Source organism: Manis pentadactyla, chromosome 4 (assembly GCF_030020395.1).
Source record: "Manis pentadactyla isolate mManPen7 chromosome 4, mManPen7.hap1, whole genome shotgun sequence".
Classification (NCBI taxonomy): domain Eukaryota; kingdom Metazoa; phylum Chordata; class Mammalia; order Pholidota; family Manidae; genus Manis; species Manis pentadactyla.
In genome coordinates this window covers 130,844,835-130,860,696 of record NC_080022.1, presented here as the reverse complement: position 1 = coordinate 130,860,696, position 15,862 = coordinate 130,844,835, and positions in this window count along the sequence as shown.

Genomic DNA, 15,862 nt, shown 5'->3' with positions numbered 1-15,862 from the left:
GAGTAATGGCAGGCGTGGTAGGGCCCCGGTATTCCCGCAAGACTGAGAAGGTGGCTCCTGTGTCTAGGAGGAAGGAGATGGGGCGACCGTCTATTACTGAAGTAACCCTGGGCTCCTGTTTGGTGATGGAAATGGTCGGGCGAGAAGCCCCCGGGCCCCATCAATCTTCTTCTGCCAGCCCCACTACGGCGGGCTTAGGATGGGGGTTGTTCGTCCAGCCTCCCCTTCGGGTGGCTGGGCAATCAGACTCCCAGTGGCCCTTTTTGTGGCATCTGGGGCATGGGGTGGTAGCCCTTAACTAATGTCCTTCTTGTCTGCACTTGAAACAAGCTCCTGGGGGGGGCTTGTTTGTAAAGGGGCGCCCAGGTTGTGGTTTTATCAGCTGGGCCAACATTTGGAAATTGGCCTGATCAGCCTTTTGTTTACGGCGTTCTTTCTCCTCCTCCCGGTTATGGAAGACTTTAAAGGCCACTGTTAGGATCTCAGTCTGTGGGGTAGCGGGACCCTGTTCTAACTTTTTTAGTTTAGCTTTAATGTCGGGGTAGCTTTGAGCCAGGAAGTATGTCATAAGGACATGTCTCCCGTCAGGCGTTTCTGGGTCCAGGCTGGTAACTGTAATAGGGCTTGAGTGAGTCTGTCTAAGAACTCAGAGGGTGTCTCCTCCCTCCTTTGAATTATGTCTTGGAGCTTTTGAAAATTGACTACTTTATGAGCTGCGTTTTTCAGACCTGCTATTAAGCAGCAGGTGAAGATATCTCGAGAGCGGAGACCCACGGCGGTGGGGGACTGAAGGGTTCTGGCTCAGTCTGTGGGGGAGAAACAGGTGATGGGGGCAAAGATGGAGGAGGCTCCTGGGACTTAGTTAGAGGGGGGCTGAAAGGCTCAGGCTTGATCTGCAGGTGGGGTGAGGTGGGGGAGGAGATGGTGGTGGAGGAAGGGGGAGGGGCTGTTGTAGGAGAGGAGGGGGAAGGGAGTGAACGGGAGGCTTCTGCGGGGGAGATGGCTTGCAGGCTAGGAGAACTTGGGGGGAGGCGGGGGGAGGAGGCAGAAAGCTTCGGTATAGGGAATCTCCTTCCATTTTTTCAGGCACTGGCAGTAGTTAAAGAGATCGTGAGTGATGTTAGGATCAAGAGGTCCCCCTGCGGGGCCATTGGTTGTGATTGTCTAGGGGGTATGTCAGCCAATCTTGGGAGCAGTATTTGCGGAGAAGTTTTGGTTTTATATCAGACGTCAGGGAGAGGGTGGCTAGATGCTTGAGCAGGCATTCAAGAGGTGAACTTTCAGGGAGGGATGAGGAGGCTCCCATGGCTAAAGGACAGAGAAGGAGACAAACGGGAAGAGGAACGGAGACCCTCGGACTGGGAGCAGACCGCAAGGAGACAAAGGGCGTCCCCGATGATCCTTGGTGGTCTGCGGAAACTCGTATACGAGTCGGTTTCTTAGGAAGTGTGGGTCGTCACCCAGACCTCTCTAAGAAGGCAGAGTGCCGGAGTCCGAGGTACCCAGTACTAGGAGTTTTCGGCGGAAGGAATTTTCGGCAGAAGGAACGGAAGGTGGGGGGGGAGGGAGCGTTCTCATCTGCAAAGGAGTCACCTCCTTTATGGCTGTTGGAGGAGGGGCCTGAGGGTCCGCCGCAGCCGTGAAGGCCTGAGGCGGGGAGAGTTCTCTCCTCGTCCCCAAGCATCAGGACCTTGCCGGATGATCATGGTCAATGGCGCTGCGATAGCTCGGGGAAGAGTGGCCCACTCCCCTGGGGAAAACTTACCCAAAGGCCAGAGAGGAGTGGTGAGTGTGAGGAGCCAGCGCCGGAAAAAGAGGACGAGGGCAAGCTGCTGCTGGTGTCGGGGGAAGACGGGGCCCAGTTGGGGTGTCCCATCTCCCGGGTTTCGGCACCAATGAAAGGAAGGGAGCGACACACAGCAGCAATTCACCAGAGAATTCCGCTTTATTAGGGAAAGGTGCTGGGTTATATAGGAAGGGGCATGAGCTGATTGAGGTGTCACTTCTACGGGGCTGGTGGCTATTGGCTAGGTGCTGGGATTGGGGGGCGAGGGGTGATTGGGCTTCAGGAGGCGCCAGCGGGAACCGAGGACCCAGAAGAGAAGCAAGAAGTTCACCATCTTATGGGTGGGGGCCCTTCAACACCAGTTTTCATTTCATTTCCATCTGCATGGAATGCCTTTCCTCCATTCCTCACTTTCTCCCTCACTTTCAGACTGTGAGTGTCCTTAGATCTGAAGTGAGTCTCATAGGCATCATATAGATGAGTCTTGTTTTTTTTATCCTGTCAGCCATTCTATGTCTTTTGATTGGAGAATTTAGCTCATTTACAATTAAAGTATTTATTTATAGGTATGTACTTATTGCCATTATGTTTTATGACTATTTTATAATTATTCTATGTTCCTTTCTTCTTCTCTCTCTTCCCTGGTGGTTTGACAGCTTTCTTTACTTTAATGTTTAGATCTCATTGTGAGTATCTTTTGTATATCTACTATATGTTTTTGTGTTGTAGTTACCATGAGGTTCACATGTAACAGTCTAATTTTAGTTAATAGCAACTTAAATTTGAATGCATTCTAAAACCTCTACATTTTAACAATTCCTCCCAACATTTTGTTTGTTTTTGATGTCTTATTTGACATATTTTGTGTATCCCCTAATTACTGTAGTTAATTTTACAGCTTTTGTCTTTTAACTTTCATAGTAGCTTTTTAAAAATTTTGTTATCATTGATCTACAATTACATGAAGAGCATTATGTTTACTAGGCTCTCCCCTACACCAAGTCCCCCCCACAAACCCCATTACAGTCACTGTCCATCAGCATAGTAAGATGTTGTAGAATCACTACTTGTCTTCTCTGTGTTGCAAAGCCCTCCCCTTTCCCCTACCCCCCACATTATACATGCTAATCATAATACCCCCTTTCTTCTTCCCCACCCTTATCCCTTCCTACCCTCCCATTCTCCTCAGTCAAAGGGACTATTGGTAACTGTTAGTCCCTTCTTGGGTTCTGTGATTCTGCTGCTGTTTTGTTCCTTCAGTTTTTCCTTTGTTCTTATACTCCACAGATGAGTGAAATCATTTGGTATTTGTCTTTCTCCACTTGGCTTATTTCACTGAGCATAATATCCTCTAGCTCCATCCATGTTGTTGCAAATTGTAGTATTTGTTTTCTTCTTATGGCTGAATAATATTCCATTGTGTATATGTACCACATCTTCTTTATCCATTCATCTACTGATGGACACTTAGGTTGCTTCCATTTCTTGGTTATTGTAAATAGTGCTGCGATAAACATAGGGGTGCATCTGTCTTTTTCAAACTGGAGTGCTGCATTCTCAGGGTAAATTCCTAGAAGTGGAATTCCTGGGTCAAATGGTAAGTCTATTTTGAGGATTTTGAGGAACCTCCATACTGCTTTCCACAATGGTTGAACTAATTTACATTCCCACCAGCAGTGTAAGATGGTTCTCCTTTCTCCACAACCTCGCCAACATTTGTTGTTGTTCATAGTAGCTTTTTAAGTGGTTAATCCACTACCTTTACTGTATATTTACTATATATATATATATACATATATATATATATGTAGTGGTGATGAACTCCCTCAGCTTTTGCATGTCTGGAAAACTCTTTATCTTTCCTTCAATTTTGAATGATCACCTTCCTAGGTACAGTATTCTTGGTTGGAAGTTTTTTTCTTTCAGCACTTTGAATATACTCCCTCCCACTGGCTCCTTGCTTGCAAACTTCATGCTGAAAAATCAGCTTGTTGGTCTTATGGGGGTTTCCTTGTATATAACAAGTTGTTTTCTCTTGCTGCCTTAAGATTTTATCTTTATCTTTAGTCACTTAAATTATAACAAGTCTTGGTGTTGGATATCTTTGGGTTCATCTTGTTTTGGGCTCTCTTTGGTTCCTGGACCTGGATGTTTCCTTTTTCCTTCCCCAGGGTAGGGAAGTTTTCAGCTGTTATTTCTTCAAATAAGTTTTTTGCCCCTTTCTCTTGTCCTCTGGAACACTTACGATGCAAAAGTTATTCTGCTTGATATTATCCTATTGGTCTCTTAAGCTGTCTTTACTTAAAAATTTTTTAAATTTTTTCTGCTCTGTTTGGGTGAGTTCCACTGTCCTGTCTTCCAGGTTGCTGATCTGTTCTTCTGCTTTATCTAGTCTGCTGTTGAAACCCTCTAGAGTATTTTTTTCAGTTTGATTATTATATCCTTCAGCTTTATGACTTCTTTTTGGTGCTTTCTTATATTTTCTTTGTCTTTGTTGAAGTTCTTGGTGTGTTCATCTATATTTCTCCTGAATTTGGTGAGCATCTTTATAAACATTACTTTGAACTCTTACTGGATAGATTACTTATCTCTGTTTCAAAAAGGCCTTTTTCTGGAGGTTTTTTTGTCTTGCTCTTTCATTTAGAACATATTCTTCTGTTTGCTCATTTTGCTTTACTCTCTGTTTGTCTATGTATTATATGAAGCAGTTACCTCTCCTAGTTTTGAAGGAGTGGCTACATATAGGACTTGGACCTTACCCTAGCTCTCAGTTGTCTCTTGAACCTTTGTGATTGCCTAGGTAGCCTGATTTAGTCTTGGTAAATCCCAATTTTTTAGGTATGCCAGGACCTGTCAGTGTTTCAAAGGGAGTGATCTCAGTCAGCACCTAATTACAGACTAATTAAAAGCCAGATTCTCAGGCAGCAGCTTTTAGCACACATAAATATATACAGTCCTGTGAGACTACAACTATAGACCCTGCTGACCTGTAGACTAAAGGATCTGGAAGAGTTCCCTGGGGGACAGTTGTAAGAATCAGGGTTTCAGATGAGTGTATAAGCTCCTTTCTGGGAGGGGGGTACCAGTGAGCTGTGGGGAGGCCAAGGGACGGTCCACAGATAGTGTTTCCTTGCCTGCATTCCTGGAGAGTGCCTTTGTAGTTTCTAGATGTCTGGCAAACCTGAAGCTCGTGCCTTAGTTTAAAGCTCCAGGATAAGTAAATGGACCCTTTTTACAGGCATAATAGAGGTATGTTTCAGTCTGTTGCTTGTGCAGAAATCTGAGTGTGGCAGCCTACCCTGAACTATCTTTCTGATTGTTATAGTCCTTTGGGGCCTAGGAATGCAAGTTCCTCTGGCCACCAGAGTCAGTCAGTCAAGAGGCATTCCCTGTGTGGACTGCTCTTGCCATGCCCTCTGGCTTTAGTGAAGCTTGGGAGAGTGTTGAGGGAGGGCACAAAACTTTAGCAGTGCAGGAGACAAGCCCTGGGGGAGGTGCATTCCCTGCAAAGTCAAACTCTTGATCCTTTCCCACTGGCTCCTACCTTAATCTTTAGTTTGTAAATGGCACCACCAATTCTTTCTGTTGCTGAAGCCAAAATCCTTAGGCTCACCCTTGATTTATTTTTCTCTTTTGCACTTAATTCAGCAATAAACCCTATTCCTTCTACTTTTGAAATGTACCCACAATGGCTCCTCTCCTCTCCACCATCATGGTTAGCATTAACGTCTCTCACCTGGACCATGGCACTTGCTGCCTAACTGGATCTCAGCTTCCCCTGCTGTCCTCCCAAACTCTCTTTTCCCCACAGTAGCCAGAACTGTTCTTTTTAAAACAATTATCAAGAATTTCCTCATCTTGAGACCCTCCAATGGTACCAGAATAAATGGTACCATGTCTATATCCATCCTATAAGGCCCGTGACCTCTATGATTGCATATCTTACCTCTCCCCTCCTCTGTTCCTTCTATAGCATCCCTACTGACTTCCCAGCTGTTCCCGCAGCATTCCAAGAATGCTCTCACCTTTTCCAGTGCTATTTCCTCTATTTGGACTGTTCTTCTGTCTCTCTGACTTAATCTTTCAATTCTTCTGGGTTTCTCAAATTGCACCCTATCCTAAACACTGTATGACTCTGTCTGAAACAGCACCCCTCTTACTTCTATTGCTTCACCCTGATTTGTTTTTCTTCTAAATACTTTTCATTGCTTGAAGTTGTATTTGCTCATTATCTGTCTCTTCCTACTTGAATGTGAGCCCCAATGGAATACAGACTTTATATATTTTACCCATCACAGTATCCCCAGCACTAAAATAGAGCCTGGTACACAATAACTTTCCAATAGATTGGTAGAATGAAAGAATAAGTGAGCAAATAGCCAGCTCAGGGTTGGTCTCGAGAATGTACCCACCAAATGATTTTCATTACCATAGTTATGGTCCTTTAAAGATAAAAAGGGCAGAATTAGTGGGGGAGGACTTGATTCTGGCCCCAAAGGTGGGACCTGAGTGGGAAAAACCTTAATCCCCTGGGCAGTTTCATCATGGCTGTGAGTCAGAAGTTGCTTTGCTGACCTGGAAGCTAGAGTGTCACATGATCCAGACATTACTGCCCCCTTCCTGGTAAATAGTTCTGCCCTCTGGCCTAAGCCCCTTCTTCACTTGGCTCCTGATTCCCTATTTCTGTCCCGGGAGTGTTTCTTTGAAATGATCCTACCATACCACCACCCAGTGATTACACTCCAGAGCATAGAGCTTTCCGGTGGCTGCAAGATAGTGCTATTACACATTTCAACAGTTGGTCAAAAGACATTTATCAGAAGTCTACTGAGTGTGCCCTGAAAGTAATTCAGCCTGGATATTGGCTTTTCTTATCTCTGTAAATAGTACAGCCCTGTATGCCACCTGGAGGAAGTGGGGCCTTTTATGTCTGTGGGGAAAACTGCCTTTATGGCACTTAAAAAAATTGAATTTCGTCCTCTGTAAATGTGTTCTTAAGACATCACAGTGTATGGAAAGAAACAGGATTCTTTTATCGGAAAGGAGATTTTTAAGTTCTACAATCATACAACAAATATTAAGTGCCTACTTGGTTGATAATGTAATAATTATGGTAAAGTGCAAACACCTGATAGAAAGCAGAAAGAGAAGACTGAGAAACACACACATGCACACACACACACACACACACACACACAGTTAAAATAACCCTTCACATTGGAGGCAGTGAAATCCTAAGGGTGCAAGTTGTTGACTGATGGGGCTGTCACTGTTGCCGAGTTGGGGGCTAGGGGCAGAGTGAGGCTTGCTCCTTCCTTCTTTTTATTTTCCTTTCTTACCTTTTAGCTCACCTTGGCAGAAGATGATTTGCTAGAGAGGCTTGATGGCAGCCTGGCCCAGCTACCAAGCTGCATCCTGGGATGGGAAGAGACACTTTTGTCCCCTTGCTGAGGTACAGGCAGTTACCCTGAAATCTGGGAGGTGACATGACTTGCTGGATCACAGAATGAGTGAGGGACAAAGTCCCCCTGTAAGCCTACCATCCAGACACCCAGATTCCTGGAAGCCTACCATCCCCCTGCTACACACACACACACACACACACACACACACACATGAACACAGACATGCACTATTTCAAACCACCTCCCTTTGGAGTGGGAGGAAGGTGGAGATTCTCCAGGGACCACTGCAAAAGGGCTGGGGGCACAGAAGGGGATCGGGTGGCTGTGACTCTGGGGGTCCCACCCAATATTCAGTCAGAGCGGTTCCACTCAGTTTTGTTTCTATACTGTAGACCTGTATATTAACTGAAAAAAGGTTTGAAACAACTACAGATTTAGGGTACCTTAGAAAGTATTGTCCACACTGAGAGACTAGAAAATATAGTACCTAAGAACACAGACTCTGGAGCTGGGCTACATGGGTTCAGGTCCCAGATATACCTCATACCATTTTTATTTCTTTATCTGTGAAGTGGCTATTTGAAAACAGTAGTCCCTCATAGCATTAAGAGTATTCAATGAGTATTTATATGTAAAGCATTTAGAAAGGCACATTCCATGGTAGGCACTCAACACATGGTCGCTGCTCTTAACTCTGAGGTGGGGAGCCCAGGTTAGATTAAGCAGCTGTTGCTAATTGCTAATCAAGTGGGAAGTCAAAATTCCCTTTAATGGCTAGCTCTCTTAGCCCAACCACTCCATTCTTTAACACTGATGCTTGATCAAATTAATAAAGACATTTTATTTACTTAGCCCCTTTGGTTGGAAGAAAGACACTCTGGATAGTTCAAGAAACAAGTAAAATGAGGTAAGGATGGAGTGGTTATTGTAAAGACGCCACAGGCAAAATAGAAGACAAAAATCCCAGGACAGGACCAGGGTGGGCTCTGACTCCAGGAGCCATATGGTATGATGCTGAGAGACTGGAGGTGGATCGTGGGTCTGGGATCTACATCCCTTCAGGGTCGGCAGAAGTGGGTAGTGGTGGGTTTTTGCACTACTGGTCCGTCATTTAACCTGATTCAGTGACTTCAACGTCCATTCATTCTCCATGCAACTTTTGCTCATGGCAGGCTCACTCAGCTGCTCTGTTTCTTCTCTTCTGCTTCAATCTGCCTATTGTCCATCCCTCCAGACTCTCTCCAACTTTTCCGCTCTCCTCTCATAGCTAATAGCGTCGTCATCCGGAGCAAATTCCTGAGAGAGAACACTTGATTGGTACCAGGCCAGCCTAGGATTGGCTGCTCGTGAGTCACCTGACCACCACTGTCAAATCAGCTCTGGAAGAGCTGGGGCGTTGGTGTGTGTGGGGTGATGGAGGATCACTGGGAGCCACACGTGCAGCCACAGCAGTCTGCAGGGCTGGGGTGGGGCGTTTGTCCTCAGGTCCCGCACAGGGCAGGCCCGGAGACTGACCACCTAAGGCCGAGTCGAGTCATCTTAACTATTAGGGATAAGGAAGCAGTAAGGCCTGCTGGTCTCCTTCTAGGACCCGTTCATCATTCCTGTTCACATCTCTCGCTGCAAGTAAGACACCCCCACTTAACGGGCAACCTCATATTACTTCATAACAAGCCAAGCGTTCCGGATAAAGTAAACAACCCTGAGTGTCAGTTTTGCAAACCCAGGTGTCTTATGGCATAGGGAGGCAGAGCTCCAGTTCCTTTCCTGATGTAGAAGAAAACCAGGTACCCAAGACAAATCTCTGAGGAAACAGAATTCCCAATTTTTTGTACCAGCTACATTTTTTTTTCTATTTATCCTTGAATGCCTCAGTTTTGGCTAGTATGGCAAAAGAATGAGAAAAACCAAACAGGCTTTCTTGACCCCACAGTAAACAAAATTGCAGAACATAATTCCATAAATAACTCGGTTACCAAAAGTCGATCTGATGGGCAAGCTGCTTGTAGCCATTCCTTTCATTTCCTCTGCCTTCTTTACACCTCTTCCTGCTCCCTCTCTGGTATTTCCACAGCACACACTCAGAGGCTCTGCCACCTGGTCCATCATTCCAGAAGAAGGGTAGGAGAGGAGGGGTGCATTCAGCCGATGGGAGCGAACAGTGTATGAGCATCTCCTGGTTATCTGGCACTGAGGTTAGAGTAGTGGACCAGAGCAAAGACTGCCCTCCTAGCATCCCCATTCTAGAAGGGCAGACAGACAATAAGCCAGCTGTCTGGAGCAGGGGTCTCCTGGTTTGGCTAGGAAAGGCATTTCCCCAGCTCATTTTTCTGCCTTGCCCAGTGGAAAACTGATTACTGGAAATACAAGGCCCTTCCCTCTTAGAGCTCCAGAAGCTGAACATTAAGAAACCATTGCAAATGGTGTAATTGCTCAGAATGAGCATTAGTGTCCTATTAAAAAGAGGCAGCTGCTGTGGCTGTAACTTCTAATTTAGCAGCATTTCCTGAGACCCATGTTAATGTGATTTGAGCTAATTTCCTCCTTACTGCCTGGGGCCCCAGGAGCTGTCTTAGGCTCCTGCTCTTCAGAATCGGCAGAAGCACAAGGATCCTTCACTCCTCTTCCTGGCAAGGGTGTTTTGGAGGCCCAGGCAGCCATCAGTCAGAAAGCTGCTACGGATTGTCCTCTCTCATGCTTGGAATTGGATTAGGGGTTGAGAGGTGCAGGTGGGGGTTGGGGAGGGATGGATGCTTATTAAGTCTCTTTAAGTGCCTTTGAGGCATTTGACATTTGTCTAAAAGGCCAGGACCACTGTGCTAAGAAATGAAAGAATTGAAGAATGGCACAGTACCGAACCAATGTCTTTTCCTCATTAGTTTACCCTTTCTGGGTGTTGGATGCACTGTAAATAAGATTACTCGGGTCCCTGCTGTCTGGAAACTTACATGCTACTGAGAGAGACAGACGTTGAATAAGCAGTTGTGTGATGGATGAGTACAGGGTGCCAAGGGAGAAAAAAAGGGGAGTGGGGTGGCATCTGACCTGGCCTGGGTGAGGGGATGGTGGTTGGGAAAAGCTTCCTGGGGAAGAAATCTGAAGACTTGAGCAGAAATTAACAAGACAAAGAGAAGGAAGAGCCTTGCATACAAAGAATTAGTGCTGTTTGAGGAGAGGGTGGACCCAGAGAGGAAAGCAGAGAGGCGGTGCCAGACACAGCCCGGCTGTCGCCTTGACCGCCACAGGGCGGTGTCGTGCCAGTGCCAGAGCTGGGAACTGGGGGCGAGAAGACTGGCTTCTGGTCCCACCTCTGCTTCTGCTAGTTGTGTGTCTCCAGGTGACTTACATATTGTTGGGAACCCATTATGTGCACTATGGGCTCTGGGGCTCAGCAGAAAAAGTTGGAGATTGCTAAGGTTCTTTCCAATACTAAAATCCTATGATCATGCAAATTCTAGGTTCTGGGTCGTGCGGGAGTGAGCTGGGGCCAGGTGGGGTCTGAAGAGCCAGAGCCTTAGGTCAGGCCAAGCCAGGCCTCAGGTCTGAGGGTGTACAGAGTGACCCACGTTGTGTCCAGCGGCGAGGTCTGTTCCTTTGCACCGCCCGCAGCCCTGGGCTTCTCTTGTCCATTTTCAGCCCTGCGGTTCCCTGGGTGTGTGGGCTGCATTAGAGCTACAACCAGGGAGGCTATTTGAGTCCTTCTCCTGGGATCCTAGGCCCCCATGTAAATCAGACATGAAAGTAGAGACTTGGTGACAAAGGAGTAAGGGGCACAATTCCAGCCCTGGCATTACGAGTGAGGTGCTGGGGTACATGCTGCAGCGCGCACCCAGACCCCTCTTCAGAAATGGAGGCCTGATTCCCCTGGCTGCGGGGAATGCTGCCAGAGGGGGCTCTCAGCTGTCAGCCGTGGATTGCCTCACCTGAAAAAAAGTCACCTAGCCCGTGGTCACAGCTCCTTCCGGGGCAGTCTGTGATCAGTGTCCCATCAGAGCCAGGGTATGAAGGCCTGGCTCCCTCTACCCAGCTTGGGATGACTCCAAAGATCCAGCTCAGCCACAAAACCTCCACAGGGGTGACTGAGGCCTTTGTCAGGACTGCAGCACAGCTCAGCTGTTCCCTCTGCCCAAATCTGCTTCCCTTCCTAATGTACATCCTGCACGTAGAACTTGTCTCAGGGTCTGCTTCCCAGGGAACCCATCCTTGTCAATGCCCTTAGGCAAGTCCCCTCAAGGCTTTAAGCCTCAGTTTCCTCATCTGTAAAGTGGGAGCCTTCACCTTAGGTGGTTGTGATGAGTGAAGGAACTAAGACTTATCAAGTTCCTAGTGGTGGGATGATTGATACACACACCTGTTTGTGCTCTGTCCTGTCCTCAGTGCTACGGGTGTGTGCAGGGAATGAGAGGTCCTGGGTAAGAGCTTCTCCACCTCGGGGGGGTTCCAACAGGTTGTGCTTCAAGGAGGAAAGCAAGTTTACAAGCACTCTGGACATGACTCCCAGGTTTTTCCTGAGACACAGAGATTTGGGGGGAGGAGGTAGGTGGTTGTGAAGAGCATTTGCTTCCCTGAGTCTGGGAAAGGCTTGGAGGTTTTATTTTTTGGTTACTGGAGGCCTCTCTGTCCATCTTCCCTGCGGGCGCCAGTGGGGGTACCTGTGGAGGGTGGATGCCACACGGGGCCTCTCCCTGGTTGAGGCTCCAGCCCTGGAGGCCCACCTCTGAGTCTGCCTGGAGAATCTGCTTGGCAGCAAGGCGAGGGAGGACCGGACTTGCTGAGGGAGGCATGTGAGACGGACGCCATGCCCAGTGTTTGTGCTACAATCTGCCCACCCCCTTGGGTTCCTGTAGGAAGTCAGTTTGGGGAAAAGAGCCTTCACACTTGGCTGAGGTAGGACTTTTCTCACCCTGAAGAAAAGGAGTATGTCCCAGATTCTTGAATTCCCATGCTTTGTAAGTTATTCATACCCTCTACTCTAGTGTGGTTCCTGGCACATAGTAGGTGTTCAGTAAATATTCCCTTCTTCCCTTCTCCCCCTCATCCCCATCCTCGCCCCACACCCACTGTGGCAACGTGCGTGCCTATGTACCTGTACAGAGACATATAGAGATACAAAACAATACAGAAGGTACTACATACAGACAGATACCTACAATTTACATGGCACTCAGATGTGAATTACCTGCACGTATTCATTCATTCATTTAGTTCAGGGTTTCTCAACCTCAGTACCACTGACATTTTAGATTGGTTAATTCTTCGTTGTGGGAGCTTCCTGTGCATTGTAGGATGTTTAAGTAGCATTCCTGGCCTCTACCCATTAGATGCCAGCACCATATCCCCCCAATGAAAACAATAAAAAATGTCTCCAGAGAAGTCTAAATGTTCCCCTGAGAAGGGAGGCAAAATTTACTCCTGGTTGAAAACCACCGATTTCAGCGATTCTGAAAAGAGAGAGAAAAGTAAAGATTCCTCTGCTTCTCTCGGGATTTCACCCCAGTGAACAACTACCACCTAACACCACCCAGCTTCTCTGAGGCTGTGGCCTTCCCTTCACCACCTCCATCATCACTTTTCCTGACTGGACAGGATGGAGTGCTTGCTGCTCTCTCCCAGGTACTGGATGGACCAGCAGCCACTGTTTCCTTCCAGGAGAACCTGGCATCTAACTTCACCCAATCTATAACTCGACTGGGCCCAGGAGAAAGCCCTCAGTGAGCACAGGTGATGGTCCAGGTGAGGTCCACACCACACCCCTCACACCCCTCCAACTTTTCTAGAAAATCTGCTCTCCTAAGTGCCAAGTCTGAAAGCTAGTACTTGGGACTTGGAAGTTGGGACAGGCCTGACTGTCATGGCCATCTGTTGTGTTGTACCTCCCTCATGCCTGCACTCCGGGAACCACCTGAGTGGGGCTGGTGCAGCTGGGGGAGGTGTGTGAATCACCCTGGATAAACAAAATAATCCAGGAACTGTGTTTTGGGAGACTGACTGGTACCCTCCTTTGTGACTGTTCCAGGCACCCATGTGTAGCCTGGACTCTGAATATACTCGAGAGTTTATGTTTTTCTCTCAAGGGACTGGCCCCCACCATGGACACAGACGCTGCTCACCTTTTGCAGTTGTTTCTGCCAAGAGCTCAAATCCCCCCCATTAAGGAAACCATCCGCTGCTCAGGCAATTTCCTTCTACCCAGAGAGCAAAAGGCACCGGTGCTGTTTGCTCTTCGAATGCAACCGGCACAGCTTTCCTCCCCGCCTATTTGGGCCCCAGTCAGAGGGGAGGTGTGCATGGATGTTACTCAGGCAGTGGGGAGCTCTGACAGCTGCCTATCCGGAAGAGCACCACTCCCCACTGCTTGGGCTGAGTGGCGAGGGGATCTTTCAAAAGGCTGGGAAAGGGCGTTTGAAGACTGACCGGGAACAGCAGTGAAGCTTGTCTTCCTTAATCATTGAGCAAACACATTTTAATTAAATCACAGAGATAAAAATCTCTGTTCACTCTTGAAATCCAGCAGAAAGTATGCCAGGGAGGAAAATTTACCCAGGGAGAACATCCAAGTAAGAAGTATTTTGTTGTGTGAAGTATCAGTGGGGGCAGCGGTGGTCAGGGACTGTTACCTTGGCATCCCCTGCCAGCCTCCAGAGGAAAGGTTTAGGAAACGGTGCTCACCTCCCAGGGCTAGGCTATTTGAAACTTGGAATAGTTGTCCGTCTCAGCAGGCTGATCCTCCTCTAAAGGAGAACTTATAGGAATTAAGATGGGCAAGGTGTGGGGAAGCCACTGACTGACACAGGGTGTGGCCAGATATGGATTGCTGTCAGCTGTCTGACTACAGCGTAGGGTCGATGGCTTCTCTTGCTGATCTGTCTGTGCCCTTCTGTTACAGCCCGCTCACACTGCTTTATCCCTTAAGCTCCTGTCCCTCACCCTGGAGGGCTGACACCCATACAACCCCCATCTGAGCACAGAACGTGGCACATTGGAGGCTTTATTTAGAGTGAAACTGCTTTGCAAAAAGGGCTTCCAACCACCCCTTAGGTGGTGGATCCTTCAAAAGGCTGGAAAAGTGTTCTTTGTCACTCAGGGTTTTAGCAAAACTGTCATAACAAAACGGAACCGGCCTCTCCCCACTGAAGGAAGGTGCAGGCTGCAGAGAGAGGCTAGGTCATGGGGAGGGAGCAGAAGCAGAACCCAGTTTTGTGCCACTTGGGAGAGGACTCCAGAATGGCCAGTCACTGTGTCCAGTCTTCTCTGTGCCTGGCTGCTCACTCTGTGGTTGGATAGAAGCCAAGATCGTCTCGTTCATTCCTCTGGCATCTTCCTGCAGTTCAAGGCTGAGATGTCATTAAGCTCCTTGGCAACTGGATATGGAACTCTGTTGGCTTCTGCCAGCCGCTGAGGCCTTATTTCCCAAGTCTCCAAGTCTGAGATCTAGGACTTATCGCCTGCTAGCTCTGTGACTTGACAAAAGTCTCCTAGTTTCTCTGAGCCTTGATATACTTATTGATAAAATGGGTAGTAGGGAGTCAAATGAAATAAATGGGTGTAAGTTGTTTCCCTGTGAGATCTTCGCTTCCCTCCAGTCCCTCCTCTAACTTAGGTTCTCTCAGCCCTGGCTGCCCATTAGAATCACCTGTTAAATATCTAGGGTGCTTGGCACGTCTTCCCCCACCCTTTTCTGGCTCAGCAGATCTTGAATAAGACCTACACACTGACTGGGTTTGAAAAGCTCCCCAGGGGATTCTTGGGTTGCCCCAGGGCTGTAACCACAGTAACCCACTGTGGGCTCCTGGCCAGCAACAGCCCTTCTGTTCTGGCTGCTGCCCCCTGTCCCACTTCACCTCTTAGAGACGCGCTGAGCATCTTGCTCTTTCCCAGAGGGAGCACACTGTCTCGGTCTCTGTCTTGCATGGTCTGTTCTCCCTACTGCTCTTGTGTCATCTCCTCTCCTCCTCCTCCCCCCAGAGCCCTGTCTCTTCCCAGGAGCCTTTCCTAAAGGGATCGGGCACTCTTTAGGCCCTCCCCACTTCTACCACCTGCTGCCCCTTTGATGTGTATCTCTGCGGGTCATAATGACCCATGTCTTGCTGCATTTGAGGCCACTTCTCAGCCTGGAGCCTGGCATATGTCTGCTCTGAGCTCTGAGCACGCAGCCCTTCCACACTGCCCCTTCCTTCAGTCCCTCATGGTCTCTTTCCCCTAGCCATTCTCAAGTATTGGCGTAGATCAGAATCACTTGGAGAGGTTGTTTTTGTTGTTTTTTTCCCCCAGCTTTATTTGAGGTTTATAAATGTTGTTTATATTTGAGGTGTACAACATGATGATTTGATATATGTACAGATTATGAAGTAGTCGTCACAGTCAAGCTAATTAACATGTCCATTGCCTTACATACTTACCATTTTCTTTCTTTTTGTGGTGAGAACACTTAAGATCTACTCTCTTAACAAATTTCAAGTATGCAATACAGTATCATTAAATATAGTCACATTATTTTATATCAGGTCTCCTGGACTTATCAGGGGTTAATACCCAAGATATATAAGGAACTCATACCATTCATTAGCAAAAGAACATAATATGATTAAAGAAGGGCAAAGAGCCTGAACAGACCTTCCACCAGAGAAGCCATGCAAAAGGCCAACAGGTGCATGAAAAGGTGCTCCATGCC